Source organism: Pygocentrus nattereri, chromosome 25, assembly GCF_015220715.1.
Source record: "Pygocentrus nattereri isolate fPygNat1 chromosome 25, fPygNat1.pri, whole genome shotgun sequence".
NCBI lineage: Eukaryota > Metazoa > Chordata > Actinopteri > Characiformes > Serrasalmidae > Pygocentrus > Pygocentrus nattereri.
In genome coordinates, this window is record NC_051235.1 from 3,017,501 (window position 1) to 3,035,026 (window position 17,526).

The 17,526-nt window shown below is 43.4% G+C and overlaps 1 protein-coding gene across 2 annotated transcripts in view; it reads left to right on the forward strand.

The window, feature by feature from the left end:
• Positions 1-17,526, forward strand: part of ahr1b (aryl hydrocarbon receptor 1b) — a 68,915-nt gene that overhangs the window by 12,827 nt on the left and 38,562 nt on the right. Inside the window, exon 1 of one of the 2 annotated variants that reach the window (XM_037534431.1) lies at positions 12,950-13,088. The exons of the other annotated variant lie outside the window; for it this stretch is intronic. The gene's annotated coding sequence lies outside the window, so the exon portion shown is untranslated. Of the gene's footprint in view, positions 1-12,949; positions 13,089-17,526 lie in introns of those variants that run through there. 2 annotated transcript variants of the gene reach the window in all.

Sequence of the window (17,526 nt, forward strand, 5' to 3'; positions counted from 1 at the left end):
CTATTTGGCAAGCAGCAATACCGAACAGCACAAGATAGTGTTTCCAATAAAGTGGCCAACGAGCATAAACACCAGGTCGGTGTTTCTGATAAAGTGGCCAGTGAGCAGAAAAGCACATGGTGAGTGTTTCCAATAAAATGGCCAGTTAGTGGAAACACAAGGTTGGTGTTTTTAATAAAGTGGCCATTAAGTGGAAGCACAAGGCTGGTGTTTCTAATAAAGTGGCCAGTTAGTGGAAGCACAAGGCTGGTGTTTCTAATAAAGTGGCCAGTTAGTGGAAGTACAGGGTGTGTGTTTTTGGTTGGCTCTCTTGCTTTCAGTATGCACTTTTTAAGGCTGCTCAGATGACAGCTTTGTTTGTCTAGCTAGGGGTTGTAGCTAGCTAGCTTGGCTACCTAGCTAGTTATCGGTTATTTCTACAATGCTTTTGGCAGCTCTGTTTAAAAGAAACAGCTTAGACATGCATGAATTCCGTAATTTGTGAGCTGGTCTGGCGTAAGTTTAGCTGGTCACCCAGTACGGTCATGCTGGTTGACCAGCATACGAGCAACCAAAACACAACATCCCTGTTGGCTTAATGGTTACCATAACAGCCCATTAATTTCCTGTGGGACACCTTTAAAAAACCATCAAATTCATCTGGGATCAGTCCCAGGAAACTTGTTTAACCATTAGAACCCTTTACATTTTGATCAACCCATCAGGAAAACACTAAATACTATTACTGACTATTGGACACCACCAGGAACCAACTTTGGTTTCTACGAGTTGCTTCAGCAGGGATAGACTGGTTTTACTGGTGACCAGCCATGCTAGCGTAAGCTAGTTTTTCTAGCAGGGTTAGTTTCCGTGGTTGGCCGTTGACTGTTGAGTTTGTGAAGACAGCACTGAATCTTCAAACGAATACTAGTTCCATATTTACAGTTTGGGAAATAGGCTACTCAAACCACAAATGAGCCTGGAAGGTGAAGTTAGCAATGCTGCAGCCTGGCTATGTAGATATGGTGCCTCAGTTTGGCTCCTTCTCTGGCTGAAAGGGTAAAGGGACTTGACTCTGGTCTCCGTTTTTGCTGAATGAAATATGACCGAGGTAAGAGTTGTGTCACTGCCCGATTTGAACCAGAAACCCAATTTGGACCACGCATGCGCAGCCAAAGCATGTCAGCATACATTTACATTCATGGCATTTGGCTGAAGCTCTTATCCAGAGCGACTTACAATTTGATCAGTTTACACAGGAAGATGAAGGTGGTATTGCGATACACCACACTGTTGCAAAGACAACACTTCACTGCTAGCTGTTAGCAATGCAGCCTTCATGCCTGCCTGCCTCAGTTCCTCACAGTACTGTAGGAGTAGGCAGCATTAGTTACGTTACACAGCCGATGTCAGGCAGCAGCTGTGAAACAGTAGCGGAAATGACGTACATTTTCACACACGCTTGGTACAAATCGGGTTTTCCGGTTCAAATCAGTTGCACTAATCCTAGCTTGGTTGTATTTATTATAGCTTGGTGGCTAGGCTAGTAGTCAGGATAGGTTGACGCTGCAGGGATTCCCAACAGTTGTATGATGTATGTACGAAGTGTATAGTGGGTGTTGTAGCGAAAGAACATTGTTGAATGAAAACAATGTGAAATTGTGAATTTCGTCAAACTGATAAGGCAAAGCAGCTTTACAGAAAAAAATCAGCATTACAGAAAGAAAATCCGGGTCCGAGCCCCCATGAGCGTCGCCAGTGGCGACAGTGGCAAGGAAAACCTCCCTAAGGGCAGGAGCAAGAATCCTTGATAAGAACCAAGACTCTGAAGGGGAACCCGTCTTCCTCTGGTCAACACAGGACAGCAAGCAGCCTTAGTATAAAGTATTATATTATTATAGTACAAAGCGGGAAAAACAGGTGGGCACTGGTTAATTTGATTAGTTTATGATTAGCAGCAGCAGCATCTGAGGGTGAGGACTGTACAGCACTGTACAGCAAGAAGCTCAATGGTGGTCAAGCCAGTCCAGAAGGCTGGTGAGCAGTGGCAGCCAATCAAGGCAGAAGAGGCAGCAGCATCAGATGCACAGGACGGGCAGCTGATCAACTTGGCAAAGAAAGGAAAACACAGAGTCAGTTCTGTAAAGAGTGGCTGACCACAGATTACAGTATAACAGAGCAGCAGAGACTCCAGCAGGTCCAGACCTGACAGGGAGACTAATCACCGAAGACTCGACTGTACAAGTAAGTTTTAAGCCTAGACTTAAAGACTGAGGCTGAGTCTGAGTCTCGAACATTAACAGGGAGATTATTCCAGAGCTGGGGAGCTTTGTATGAGAAGCTCCGCCCCTGATGGAGCTTTATTAGTTCTAGGTACCAGTAGTGAGCAGCACCTTGTGATCTAAATAGGCGTGATGGTTCATAGTGGGAGAGAAGGTCACTCAGGTACTGAGGGGTGAGTCCGTTTAGAGCTTTATAGGTCAGTAATAGGATTTTATAATCAGTGTGAAGTTTAACTGGTAACCAGTGCAGGGCTGATAAAACTGGGCTGATATGGTCGAGCTCTCTGGTTCTTGTGAGACTCTGGCTGCAGCGTTCTGGACTAGCTGAAGCTTCTTGAGGCTTTTGCTGGGACATCCAGACAGCAGGGCATTACAGTGATCCAGCCTTGAAGTAATAAATGCATGAACTAGCTTTTCTGCGTCCTGTAGAGATCATGCATTTCTTAATCTAGCGATATTGCGGAGATGCAGGAAGGCTGTTCTAGTGATAGTAGTTATGTGTGCATTGAAGGACAGATCAGGGTCCATCATGACACCCAGACTTTTTACAGATGAGCTTGATGCAACTGAGAAATTGTTAAGTTCAAGTGTAACAGGCTGAGGGATGCAATGCTAAGCTACAGAATACTGCATAGCACAGCAATTAAAGTTAGCTCCTGCTAGCTGCTAGTATTCGAGAGCTTATTTGCCTGTCAGCCTGTGAGCTTATTTGAGGCCAAATCTGATTTTAATTCTTAAGTCACCTTTGATGTTTTGCTATAATTTAAGCTTGCATTTCAATAAAATGTGATTACATAAAGGCAGCACGGTGGCGAGGTGGGTAGCGCTGTCGCCTCGCAGCAAGTAGGGCCTGGGTTCGATTCCCCGGCCGGGTAACCAGGTTCCTTTCAGTGTGGAGTTTGCATGTTCTCCCTGTGTCTGAGTGGGTTTCCTCCAGGTTCTCTGGCTTCCCTCTAAAGGCATGTACTGGACATGTTGAATTGCCCCTAGGTGTGAGTAAATGTGTATGTCTGTCTGCTCTGCGATGGACTGGTGACCTGTCCAGGGTGTATCCTGCTTTCCACCCAATGATCGCTAGGATAGGCTCCCGCAACCCAGGAGATGCGGCTTTAAAGATGTGTGTGTGATTACATAAGTACATGATCAGCTACAGTATATTTACATTTCCTTCAATTTAGGACAAATCAAGAGGTCCTTGGCATGACTCTTTGAAGAAAGCAGAGGAATGTAGAGGTTGATTTGAGTCCCACACAGTTGGCGACATGTGGAATGCAGAAAGCAGTGTGATGTAACTACATTCACTGTGTAAATAGGGGTTGGGGGGGCCACATCTGGACCTAGTTGGTCCTCATTCTCTCCCTGACAGGTCATGTGTCAGAAGGGATCCAAAACCATTCCACTTTTTCAGCTCAAAGTCTTCATCATCGTCCTGTTTATGAAATACCATGGCAATGTCACAGAGGAAAGAAATTTATTATCCTTTTCCATCACACTAACACAATCCTTTAAAGATTTGCTGGCTGGTTTTATCATTTCTCTCATTACTGAGAGGCTTTAAAGGCCTGTTGGGGGATTCGGATCTGAACTGAGGGTCTGTAGTCGTGCAGCTGTTCTGGAAGAACCTAATTCTTAGGACAAACAGATCAATCAGCTGGTTAAGGTCTGTTTGTAATGTTTACTTTCCCTGGCCACTTTATCAGAAACCTCTCTCTTGGAGCTCCCCCTTGATGGTATACAGTTAGAGACTGTATCTCATCTGTTAATGTGGATGATTTGTTTCATTCTTCTTCATCTGTGGTCAGTTTCTGACCACAGAGCTGCTCTTGGAAGAATATTTTAGGTTAGAGCACCATCCACATCCAGTGTGGTCAGTGGTGGTCCTTTCCATTGATGTATTGGGTAAAGAGGGCCTTATAAACTGTATGATACAGTCTGTAAATGTATAAAATGTGTTTCTGATAAAATGGCCAACCAGTATGTGTATTTCATGTAGTGTTTCTGTTATTTTGTCCACCCCCTGTTCCAAACCAGATTCAGAGTGTGTATGTGGTCTGCTTTTGAACAGCTGCTTGTGAGGATGTGGCTGATACACTAAACTGTAGTAAGCTAATTTGCAGCTCAGTGCTAATGGAGGCTTCTTGGAAGAATAGCTCACAGTCATGTCTGAAAGAGTGTGGTGTCGCCAGCACTAGATTAGCCTACTTCTAAAAGCAAATGTACAAAAGTCCAAGCTGAGTCTCTGGGGTTGAAGTCCAAGCCAATTTTCCAGTCTCTGGGACCTGAGTGAGAGTTGAGTCTCAAGTTTCTGCTGCCCGAGTTGAATCTCAAGCCTCTGGGGTCTCAGACCAAGTTGAGTCTTGAGTCTCTAAGATCAGAGTCCAAGTTGAGGTGTGAGTTAACTCTCAAGTCTCAAGTCTCTGGGGTCCAAGTTGGAGTTAAATCTTAATTCTCTGGGGTCTGAGTTCTAGTTGAGTCTTGAGTCTCTGAAATCCGAGGCTGATTTGAGTCTCAAGTCTCTAGGGTGTGAGTTGAGTCTTGAGTCTCTAGGGTCCAAGTCGAGTCTCGAGTCTCTAGAGTCTTGAGTCCAAGTTGAGTCTGAGTCAAGTCTTGAGTGCTGTGAGTCTCTGGGATCCAAGTTGAGTCAAGTCTGAAGTTTCTGTGGTCTAAGTCTGGTCTTGAGTCTCTGGGGTCTGGATCTGGATCAAGTCTTGAGTTTCTGGGGTCCGAGTCTTTGTCAAGTCTTGCATCTCTAGGAGGGCCTGAGTCAAGTCTTCAGTCCTTGGTGTCTGAGTCTAGGTCAAATCTTGAGTTTCTGGATTCAGAGTCTAAAGCCAGTCTTATAACCCTGGGAGGGAGCCTGAGTCAAATCTCAAGTCTCTGGGGTACGAATGCAATAAGTCTCGAATTTTGTTTAGTCTCATTGGTAACAGAAGTACAGTAGTAACCCCCAACTAAAAACAATCAGGTTTGACAAAGAAAAAGCCTTTCATAACAGATAGAACAGAACTAAAGCACTACACGCATGTTTTGGCAAAGTGGCAAGCCTCCACACATCCTCGCTCATTAGGGACTAGGCCTTTCCTAGATGCTCGTTTAAATGCAGTTTTCTTGGAATGTGTGGCAGGCTTCAGTTTCATTCCGAATGAGTGTATATGCACAAAAACAATGCAGCTATTAAGGTAAAACAATTAAATATGTAAACTAATCTTATCATTATACTGTCTTTGTTTGAGTAAAGATTAAAATAGATTTACTATTTAATGTGTCTTCGCTATGCACTCACTGGGAAGTAGTGAGAAAAGAGCTCATGATCAGTGACTCATGAAAATCAGAGGTCATGTGAACAGAAACAAAGAGTTCTATGTGTGCGTGTGATCATGTGTGCTCCTGCACTCTTTACATAAGCACATGTGCACACTTCATCTGCAAATTTACAGTGACTTATTGTAGAAGCAGGTGGTTACTAATTCATATTTACTCAGACTCGGTTTATATCACAATACCTACATTTAGAGCCGGTTATTCATTCAGTCTAATGAGAAACTGTAGAACAGACTCGGTTTATATCACAATACCTACATTTAGAGCCGGTTATTCATTCAGCCTAATGAGAAACTGTAGAACGGACTCGGTTTATATCACAATACCTACATTTAGAGCCGGTTATTCATTCAGTCTAATGAGAAACTGTAGAACAGACTCGGTTTATATCACAATACCTACATTTAGAGCCGTTTATTCATTCAGCCTAATGAGAAACTGTAGAACAGACTCGGTTTATATCACAATACCTACATTTAGAGCCGGTTATTCATTCAGCCTAATGAGAAACTGTAGAACAGACTCGGTTTATATCACAATACCTTCATTTAGAGCCGGTTATTCATTCAGTCTAATGAGAAACTGTAGAACAGACTCGGTTTATATCACAATACCTACATTTAGAGTCGGTTATTCATTCAGTCTAATGAGAAACTGTAGAACAGACTCGGTTTATATCACAATACCTACATTTAGAGCCGGTTATTCATTCAGTCTAATGAGAAACTGTAGAACGGACTCGGTTTATATCACAATACCTACATTTAGAGCCGGTTATTCATTCAGCCTAATGAGAAACTGTAGAACGGACTCGGTTTATATCACAATACCTACATTTAGAGCCGGTTATTCATTCAGTCTAATGAGAAACTGTAGAACGGACTCGGTTTATATCACAATACCTACATTTAGAGCCGGTTATTCATTCAGCCTAATGAGAAACTGTAGAACAGACTCGGTTTATATCACAATACCTACATTTAGAGCCGGTTATTCATTCAGCCTAATGAGAAACTGTAGAACGGACTCGGTTTATATCACAATACCTACATTTAGAGCCGGTTATTCATTCAGCCTAATGAGAAACTGTAGAACGGACTCGGTTTATATCACAATACCTACATTTAGAGTCGGTTATTCATTCAGCCTAATGAGAAACTGTAGAAAAGACTCGGTTTATATCACAATACCTACATTTGGAGTCGGTTATTCATTCAGCCTAATGAGAAACTTTAGAACAGACTCGGTTTATGTCACAATACCTACATTTAGAGTCGGTTATTCATTCAGCCTAATGATAAACTGTAGAAAAGACTCGGTTTATATCACAACACCTACATTTAGAGCCGGTTATTCATTCAGTCTAATGAGAAACTGTAGAACAGACTCGGTTTATATCACAATACCTACATTTAGACTCGGTTATTCATTCAGCCTAATGAGAAACTGTAGAAAAGACTCGGTTTATATCACAATACCTACATTTAGAGCCGGTTATTCATTCAGTCTAATGAGAAACTGTAGAACGGACTCGGTTTATATCACAATACCTACACTTAGAGTCGGTTATTCATTCAGTCTAATGAGAAACTGTAGAACGGACTCGGTTTATATCACAATACCTACATTTAGAGTCGGTTATTCATTCAGCCTAATGAGAAAGTGTAGAACGGACTCGGTTTATATCACAATACCTACATTTAGAGTCGGTTATTCATTCAGTCTAATGAGAAACTGTAGAACGGACTCGGTTTATATCACAATACCTACATTTAGAGTCGGTTATTCATTCAGTCTAATGAGAAACTGTAGAACGGACTCGGTTTATATCACAATACCTACATTTAGAGTCGGTTATTCATTCAGCCTAATGAGAAACTGTAGAACGGACTCGGTTTATATCACAATACCTACATTTAGAGTCGGTTATTCATTCAGTCTAATGAGAAACTGTAGAACGGACTCGGTTTATATCACAATACCTACATTTAGAGCCGGTTATTCATTCAGTCTAATGAGAAACTGTAGAACGGACTCGATTTATATCACAATACCTACACTTAGAGTCGGTTATTCATTCAGTCTAATGAGAAACTGTAGAACGGACTCGGTTTATATCACAATACCTACATTTAGAGTCGGTTATTCATTCAGCCTAATGAGAAACTGTAGAACGGACTCGGTTTATATCACAATACCTACATTTAGAGTCGGTTATTCATTCAGCCTAATGAGAAACTGTAGAACGGACTCGGTTTATATCACAATACCTACATTTAGAGTCGGTTATTCATTCAACCTAATGAGAAACTGTAGAACGGACTCGGTTTATATCACAATACCTACATTTAGAGTCGGTTATTCATTCAGCCTAATGAGAAACTGTAGAACAGACTCGGTTTATATCACAATACCTACATTTAGAGTCGGTTATTCATTCAGTCTAATGAGAAACTGTAGAACAGACTCGATTTATATCACAATACCTACATTTAGAGTCGGTTATTCATTCAGTCTAATGAGAAACTGTAGAACAGACTCGATTTATATCACAATACCTACATTTAGATTCGGTTATTCATTCAGCCTAATGAGAAACTGTAGAACAGACTCAATTAAAGCAGATTGAAGCTTCTCTTATACAGTGATAGAAAATGCAGTAGCTCACAAAAAGCTCCAATTCCACATGCTGATCCATTTTGCTGACCAACATGGAAAAGCTATTACTCCACAGGCCAAATTTAATTAGGGAGAGGGGAAAAACATAACCCCGTAATAAACGTTACTTGACTGAGTTAAAATAAAAAGGCTTAATGTTATGAATAATTTAGAGGCCATTCTGCTCTGGTGTATCTACTCCTCCCCCATCCATCCTTTGCCCCGCCTTAATGGCCAACTCTCTCCGCCCCTCTTTAATAAATCATTTATTATTGCTGGTTTGGTCCGGCATGTTTAATGTCTCAGTGCAAATGTGGGAGCAGAGGAACGTGGAGGGGATCTGTTTGGGCTCCTGGTGGACAGCGTTGGAAAGTGTGGCTGAAAGTGAACATGTAGTGAGTGCAATGCTCATGTATCAGTGCAATATGTAAGAGCAGCTGCTCCTCATTTGACTTGAGAACATCAATGCAGGAACAGTCCGCTGAGAGGGATATTACAGCAGAACCGCAGTGTATAAACCCCTCAGTACAAAGGCCAATGACCATCTGAGATGTCGGTGGTGTAAACAGACCAGCAGTGGCCAAAACAGATGTGAAAAAGAGGGGTCTGGTCAGAGGAGTCATCCTTTTTTATATTCTTCATAAGTGGCAGAGTGCCTGCGCAGCATACAGCAAGATATACCCCTAATAATTACAGAATTCAGGTGTTTCAGCCACACTCATTGCTAACGTGCATAAAATCAAGCATAGCCATTCAGTCTCCACAGACAAACACTGGCAGGAGAGGGTTGTACTGAAGAGCTCAGGGACTTTAAATGTGGCACTGTGTAGGACCCCTTCCACATGTTAGCTTCTGAAATTTCAGCCATGCTAGATCTGCCCCAGACAACTGTAAGTGCTATTATTGTGCAAAGGAATCATCAACAGCTCAGCCACAAAGCTGTAGATCACACAAACTCACAATGCGAGGCTGCCGAGTGCTGTAATGCATAAAAATAGCCTGTCCTCTGTTGTATCACTCACTACAGAGTTCCAAACTGCCCTAGGAAGCAACAACAGCATACAAACTGTGTGTCAGGAGCTTCATGGAGTGGGTTCCCATGGCTGAGTGGCTGCACACAAGCCTAAGATCATTATGCACAATGCCAAGTGTCGGCTGGAGGGGTGTAAAGCAATGCCACTGGACTCTGGAGCATGTGAATCACACTTCATCATTCGGCAGTCTGATGATGAATCTGGGTTTGGTGGATGCCAGAAGAACATTACCTACCGGAATGCAGAGTGCTGACTGTAAAGTTTGGTGGAGGAGGAATAATGGGCTGGTTTGAGCTTAGTTCCACTGAAGGGTAATGGTAATGCTACGTTGCACTTACAAAGACATTTCAGACAAAGGATGAAAGCAAACATACGTCACATCAAAACAACAAACAAACATAGCTCTGAACAGCTGTGCACACATAAAATCATCACGTTTCACGTTAAAACACATAAATACATGTAATTGCAGAAAATATGACGATTCTTAATGCTCCAAGCTGATTTTCAGACTTTGGGACACATTCACTTCAAAACAATGGGATCTAACTGCTCACCATGTGGCCATGAGGGACAGGGATGCAGCCTCACCTTCTGCTCCAATAGGTTTTTTTGTATTTTGTTTTTTTCTTTTATTTAAAAATTTTTCTTTATTAAAAAAATCCAAAAGGTCTTAAACATAAAAATGTAAGTATCATGTTCACAAGTGTAAATTTCTCCCAGACATCTCCCAATAGAAAGAGCTCTATAAATGATGATTGTGTATATATTTAGTTTATTGCTATCTCTTTAAAAGCCTTGGGTTTAAATAAATCATAACATAATCCTTGTAAACATCTAAGATCTGATTGCTTATAGTTTTTTTGAAGTCCTTTTTATTACTACGGAACCTCGGTTTGAACTAATTCGGCAGGACAGTCCATCTATATTTAATACTACAGATATCACACACTGCCTTTACGGAATTTAATGCACTTTAAAATCTGAAACTGAGGCCTAAAATTTACATTTTCCTCAAATATTTAAAACCTAGTTCTATTTCTATCCACCAGCGCATGAGATGTAGAGTGCATGGCTGAGCGCGCTCGGCGCTGGTCTGTGCAGTCTGACTTTAGTCTGTTTTGATGTTTTGATCGTTTGTTGGCTGCTTCTGTTCTCCCTCGGTTACACCACTTATCCAGAGCACCGGTCAGCCAATCGGAACCGGCCTCCTCCCTAAGCCCCGCCCCCTGCTCTGGTGACATCACCGCGGTGTGACACTTTACAGAGTGGTGGCTTTGTGAATATTTGATGCTGAACATGGGTTCTCTCTTTCTACCCCTCCACCCCCGTCTTCTGCTTCTTTCCCCTCTCCTGCGCTTATTGCTCCTGTCTTCCCGGCTTCACTCATTCATTCTGGCAGGAGCGAGAGAGAGACTGACTCACAGGAACGGCCTTAAAGAGCCGATACGATGCATACAGAAGACTATCCATGTAATAGCGTTTAAAGGGCCAGTATCATGGGAAGCCAGGTTCATTATTCTCTTATTATTATTCTATGGTGCAAAATTTGCAGTGATTCTCCTGGGATACCACAGCAAAGGCCCAGAAACACCTCTGCAACCAGCTTGGCTATCATAGTAAAGGCCTAGCAACATTTTATGAACCACCTGGGACATCATATCAGTGGCCTAACAACACCTTAACCACATGGAACATCATATCAATGGCCTAATAACACTTTAATACCCACTTGGGACATCATATCAATGGCCAAACACTTTAACACCCACTTGGGACGTCATATCAATGGCCTAACAACACCTTAACACCCACATGGGACATCATATCAATGGCCAAACACCTTAACACCCACATGGAACATCATATCAATGGCCAAACACCTTAACACCCACATGGAACATCATATCAATGGCCTAGCAACTTAGTGATCACCTGGGACATTGCAGCCGTGGGCTGGAGGTAAGGGAACTGGCCCTGTGACCAGAAGGCTGCGGGTTCGATCCCCTCAGCTGACAGTCCACGATTGAAGTGTCCTTGAGCAAGACACCTAACCCCTAATTGCTCCCCGGCTGCCGTGGATAGGGCTGCCCACTGCTTTGGGCAAGTGTGCTCACTGCCCCCTAGTGTGTGTGTTCACTAGTGTGAATGTATGTGATTGTTTCACTGCATGGATGGGTTAAATGCAGAGGTCTAATTTCACAGCATGCGAACACAGTGACAAATGGTTCTTAATTCAGCAGCCTAGCAACAACTTAATAATCACCTAGGACATATCAGTGGTCTTACAACAGCTTAGTAACCACCTGGGACATTATATCAATGGCCTACCAACTACATATCAACCACATGCGACATCTATCAATGGTCTAATATCACCTTAACAACCACCTGGGACATCTATCAATGGTCTAATATCAACTTAACAACCACCTGGGACATCTATCAATGGTCTAATATCACCTTAACAATCACCTGGGACATCTATCAATGGTCTAATATCACCTTAACAACCACCTGGGACATCTATCAATGGTCTAATATCAACTTAACAACCACCTGGGACATCTATCAATGGTCTAATATCACCTTAACAATCACCTGGGACATCTATCAATGGTCTAATATCACCTTAACAACCACCTGGGACATCGCCTCCAACGCCTAACACCCTAACAGCCCCATGGGACATCATATCAGTGTCCTAGTAACACTTTTTAACCTCTATATTTCCAGAAGATTTTGGTAAATTTTTTAAATGTAATTTTAAAATCTATTTTCGGTGGAGAGGTACATGTAGGGAGTTGTGAGGCAAAATAGTCCCAAATGTTTGATGATTTCACCATCATCAACATTCCATATAACATGGTTGTATTAGTCATAGTGACTCCTGGTTCCTATCACCACCACTGTAAAGAGATCTGAGTCTATACAGTAAACTATTTCACCACAAACTGCTCTGAATGACACCTCAGAGGTTTTGGCAGAATTGCGGAATTCCCCTCTGAGTGTGTTCACTGGACTGTGAGTTTGTTTGGATGTTTGCTGCCCGCCGTCGTTCTGCCTTCATTACACCAGCCGCAATGTAAGACTCCGCTAATCGCTCCAGAGCCGCCGAGCCACAAGTTTATTAGGCATGACTAATCGATGGCCGAGTCTCTGCTGACTGTACACAGCCCGGGGCTCGATGTGCAGTGACCTGCTACAGTGCGGCCTGTGAACAGAGCCAATCTCGGTGTGTGCTGGGCTGAAATAGCTTATAATCCATCGGCTTCATCTAACGCCGCGCTGTGATCCTCGCAGCGGTCTGTCATGAGCGTTCGGCGGCTGCTCTAAACACAACGTGGTGTTTTTATGGGTTTTTTACATAGCCGTTAGCCGGCTAACTGGCCTACCATAAACAGTAAAGACACAAGAGTGAACAAAGCGATATTTAATAATTATTATTATTAATATTCTCCCCACAGCACAGTGCTGACGTGCTTGCAGCATAATCGACAAGCTGACTGGCTCTTTTGCATGAAGGGCGGGAGTTCCGATGTCATGTCGAGCGTTATGAGCTTTCCTGTTCATATTTCTTCAACTTGTGTTTAGCTGGAGTTAGCCATGGAGCTAACGCTGCAAACAGCAAGCTGGCTAACTCACCTAAAGACACAAGAGTACGGATAAGGACACAGACTCCTGACCGGCTGTGCATCAGACAGTTAAGCTAGCTTAGCATTTCCTCCGTTTTGGAAGTTCAGTGAATGAAGCTCCGCCCCTTCAGAGGTCAGCCTGGCCGTGATTTGTCATGAGTTCATCAAACGTCGCAAAGGTAAGTGATACTTATTTAATCCCACAACCGGGGAAATTCCACCTCCGCATTTAACCCATCCGTGAAGTGAAACACCACACACACACACTAGGGGGCAGTGAGCACACTTGCCCGGAGCGGTGGGCAGGACTGTCGATGCTGGGGATCGCAGGGCCGGTTCCCTAACCTCCAGCCCACGACTGGCCCGAAGTTGAACTTAATGTGAAATTACACACATGAAATTTATTCGCTCTGGACATCTGTGACGTGAAATCGCCAATCCACAGATTGGTTGACTCATCTGATTGATTTATTGCCACATGACGTAGAAGTAGACATTAGGGCCAAATATATAATCAGGGTCTACAGTCCAGGGTCACAGCGCCAACACAGAGAGATCGAGGGACAGACATGACGAAAACGAACACAGACTAGACACACGACGGAGGCCAGAAGAAACAACACCATACAAAGGCCAGTAACTAACAAGGGAACACACAGGGCTTAAATGCAAGAACAACGAGGGTTAACAAGACACAGGTGAATACAATCAAAGGCAGAGTCTAGAAACAAGGGGGCAGAGCAGGGAGGAATCAAAACAAGGAAGCACATGGACAAGACCAGAGGTAAACAAAAGCACATGGAGGACTGGGAAGGGCCAATCGTGACAACAAACATCCGTCGGAACAAAACCTTGTATCTCCAAATTGGTAACTTTACAGCAGAAGGGAAAAACCTACAGAAGATGGTGATGGAGATTGTTAGGATGTTCGACCGGAACAAGGAGGACCTGCAGTTCATCAGTAGATAAGGTGTTTGTGCTTTCATTTGGTGCTGTAAAGTGCTGGCTAAGGCTGCTACAGCTAACCTTGCTAACCTTTTAGCATCTGCGCTCATGAAGCAGTGCGCCACTGGATCGCTGCAGATTCAACCAGTGTAGATTTACAGCCACTGCGTCGCTGGCGTGAAGTCCTGGCCGGTTCAGAACGACAGAAGCTTTAGCTTAGCCGTGGTGGTGCTCAAGCAGAGCGGGTGGGTTAGCGTCTCCAGCTCTGAAATGGCTGCGGTGGGGGCGTGAAAACTTTATCTCGGGCAACAGAGATAAATGGAGGTTACGCTGGATTCACTCCATGAAGCCCGTACTATTATTGAGAAAGAGCTACAGCGCCAAACAAAGTCGTTCTAATGTGCCATGCTGCTTTTATTTACTGCTGTAAACCTGCTGGCTAAGGCTGCTACGGCTAACCAGGATAACTGGTTACTACTACTGACTGCTATGCTCACAAGTGTTAGGCCAGGGGTCACCAACATGTGAAAGGTTCCTGCGGCAACAGCAAAGCGGCACAACGTGGAGAGACGCTGTAGGACGCGTCACACACCACCGTTGATTTTTGTAAGTTACGTAATTGATAATCTGCACAAACATGTTAAAGATTGCTGGCGGCTAGTGAAAACATCGTAGACGTGATCGTTTGAAAGTGTAAATCCTCGTTTCCTGCCTTGTTAAATCATTGTTGATGATTATGGTGAGAAATCATTAACATGATCAGAGTCTTCACACAGATCAATATCATTAATCATCAATAAGAACATTTAATTAAAGGTAAATTTGTTAATTTTTTTTTGTAAATTTGCCCAGTTCCACATGCTGCATGCGTTCTGCTCTGTGTGTTTATTGCCCTGTGTTGTCTGCACTGTGTATATTCTATTGTTTTGCCCTTGTGCTGGAGGGCTGTCGTTTCGTTTCACTGTGTGCTTGTATTCAGCTTGAATGGCAATAAAGACTCTTGAACGGAAACATAACTTGGCCACTGTCCTCTAGCTTATAAATGTAAGTGACACTTTTTAATCCCATAAATTCCACCTCTGCATTTAACCCATCCGTGAAGTGAAACACCACATACACACTAATGAGCACACACACACTAGGGGGCAGTGTGTCCAGACACTTGCCCAGAGCGGTGGGCAGCCCTATCCACAGCACCTGGGGAGCAGTTGGGGGTTAGGTGTCTTGCTCAAGGACACCTCGGTCATGTACTGTCAGATCTGGGGATCGAACCGGCGACCTTCCGGTCACAGGACCAGTTCCCTAACCTCCAGCCCACGACTGCCCCATGCTGAAGCTTCAGCCTCTGAGCTCGTGAAGGTGCTGCGTCACTGGATCACCGCAGATTTAGCCAGTATAGACCTGAGGCAGTGTGGTGTTGATCTACATTCCTGTTTCAGTAGAACAGAAGTTTTAGCTTAGCTGCTAACAGAACAGGAGCCAGGGTGGGTGGCTTAGCGTCTCCAGACGGCCTCGCTGGTGGGGTGCACAAACTTTTGCACAGGAAGCAGAAGACACGGGAGGCTGCGCTGTATTAATTCCATTAAGCCTACATCATCAATGAGAACGAGCTACAGTGCTAAACCAAGCTTCTCTGTTGTGGCATGATGCTAAACATTCGGCCTTCTTTGCTAGAAAAACCGGATTAGCTTGGACTGGTCACCAGCAGAACCAGCAGAAGTTGTGTTTTGGATGCTGGAATGCTGCTCATGACCTTGCTGGAAGGCCAGCTAGACCAGCACTAGACTGGCATGGGTTGTAAAGGGGCGTGCCACCTGGTCATTGGGTCACTATTGACTTAAGCTGTAAGACCCGCGGAAGCTAAATCTGGGTTTTCTTTCTAATGAGGCTAATCTTGTTCTGGCAGGCGATCAGTAAACATGAACTAAGTAGACGCTTTGAATAATGTTCTACTGACCAATGAATGACCGATATATTCCTCAGATTTTCCCTACAGTGTAAACTGGGCTTCGGAGTCAGAGAAGCCTAGCAGGCTAAAGCTGGCCTAGCATAACGAAACGCTAGCATGCTAACTCAGCATGTTCACTCGTTTATCAGCGCCAGCGTCGATTGTTCGTCCGTTTGTTTGTCCATCCTTCGGTGACTTTTATCGTCCAGTTAGCGTCACATGACAGCTGGATGATGGTTTTATCTCTGAATGAGGGGCGGAGCAAGCTAGGAATGTTGGACAGAGAGCTGTCAATCAAGCTCTTCAGCCACGCCCACTCAGCGTGTTTTTCCTATATTTTCCATCCATGCTTTGCTGATTGTTTAGCATCATATAAACATTATTAATATTTTACTCTTTACACTGGAACTTTAGGCCACTACAATTCTGACGTTTCCCTACAGGATGGTTCTCCAAGGCTTCTTTATTAACCCAAGTGGTTCTATATAGAACCGTTCACACTCAAAGAACCCTTTGCTTGGTGAAATACTTCTTCAGATTGATGGAGAATGTGGTGTACAGTGTGAATTTTTGAAAAGGGTTCTGTATAGCACCAAAAAGGGTTCTTCTGTTCTTACAAGCTTGACATCGAAACAATATAAGAACCCTTTTTGGTGCTATACAGAACCCTTTTTAAAAAGGTTCTATACAGAACCATGCACAAGGCGTTCTTCATTAGTCTGAAGAGCCATTTCATGATGCAAAGAACCCTTTAATCATGCAAAGGGTTCTGAGTGTTAGTGGTTCTATAGAGAATCATTTTCTTTGCTAAAGAACCCTTGAAGAACCCTCTTCTTACGAGTGTGCGGAGGTTTTAGCTCAGCTGCTACCTTGTTCTCTCAGTTCTTTTATTAACGACTCCACTTCAACCTCACGGCCGAGAGGCCAGCGGAGAGCTGAGGTCACCCAGCCTCATTGTTGTGACCGGTGGGTCAGTTAAGGCCTGCGACCTCCTGACCTTCAGTTTTACAGCCGTTTGTGTGTTTGACACTTTTAGAAATCGAACACTGATCGTTCCCATTGTGGCCTCATTGTCTCAGACTGCGTCTGGTTCACGTCTGGACGCCGCCTCTTTGTCTTCCAGCATAAAAGACGTCCCTTTATTTCTGCTCATTACATCACGCCAGGACATAGTGAGGGGTCAGGGGTCATGCTGGGCTACACGCAGAAGCTGTAGGATAGGTCAGAGGTCACTGAAGAGGTTAAGTGAGGGCTATCGAGCAGAAAAGCCGTTAACAGGCTTACAGCGTTCACAGCCCGTCTGAAGACAAAGATACACAACTTACTGCACTGAGGACACATATTAATATACTGAGGCCACAATTTACTACATTGAGAAGACAAATTAATATATAGAGGCCACAATTTACAATATATATATATATATATATATATATATATATATATATATATATATATACATATATATATATAAATAGAGGCCACAAATTAAAATATTGAGACAAATTGCTATATTAGGGCCAAAAATAATATATTTAGGCCACACGTTAATATACTGAGGCTGCAAGTTATGAGAAATAACTTGTGGCGGGGTTTCTCTCTTTCTCGCTCTACTTTCTTTCCTCCTCTCGCCCTCTCTTTCCTTTCTTTCTCTCTTTTCTTCTGTCCACTCTCTTTTCTTATTTCTCTCTTCTTTCATCCCCTCTGTCTTTTCTTACTTTCCC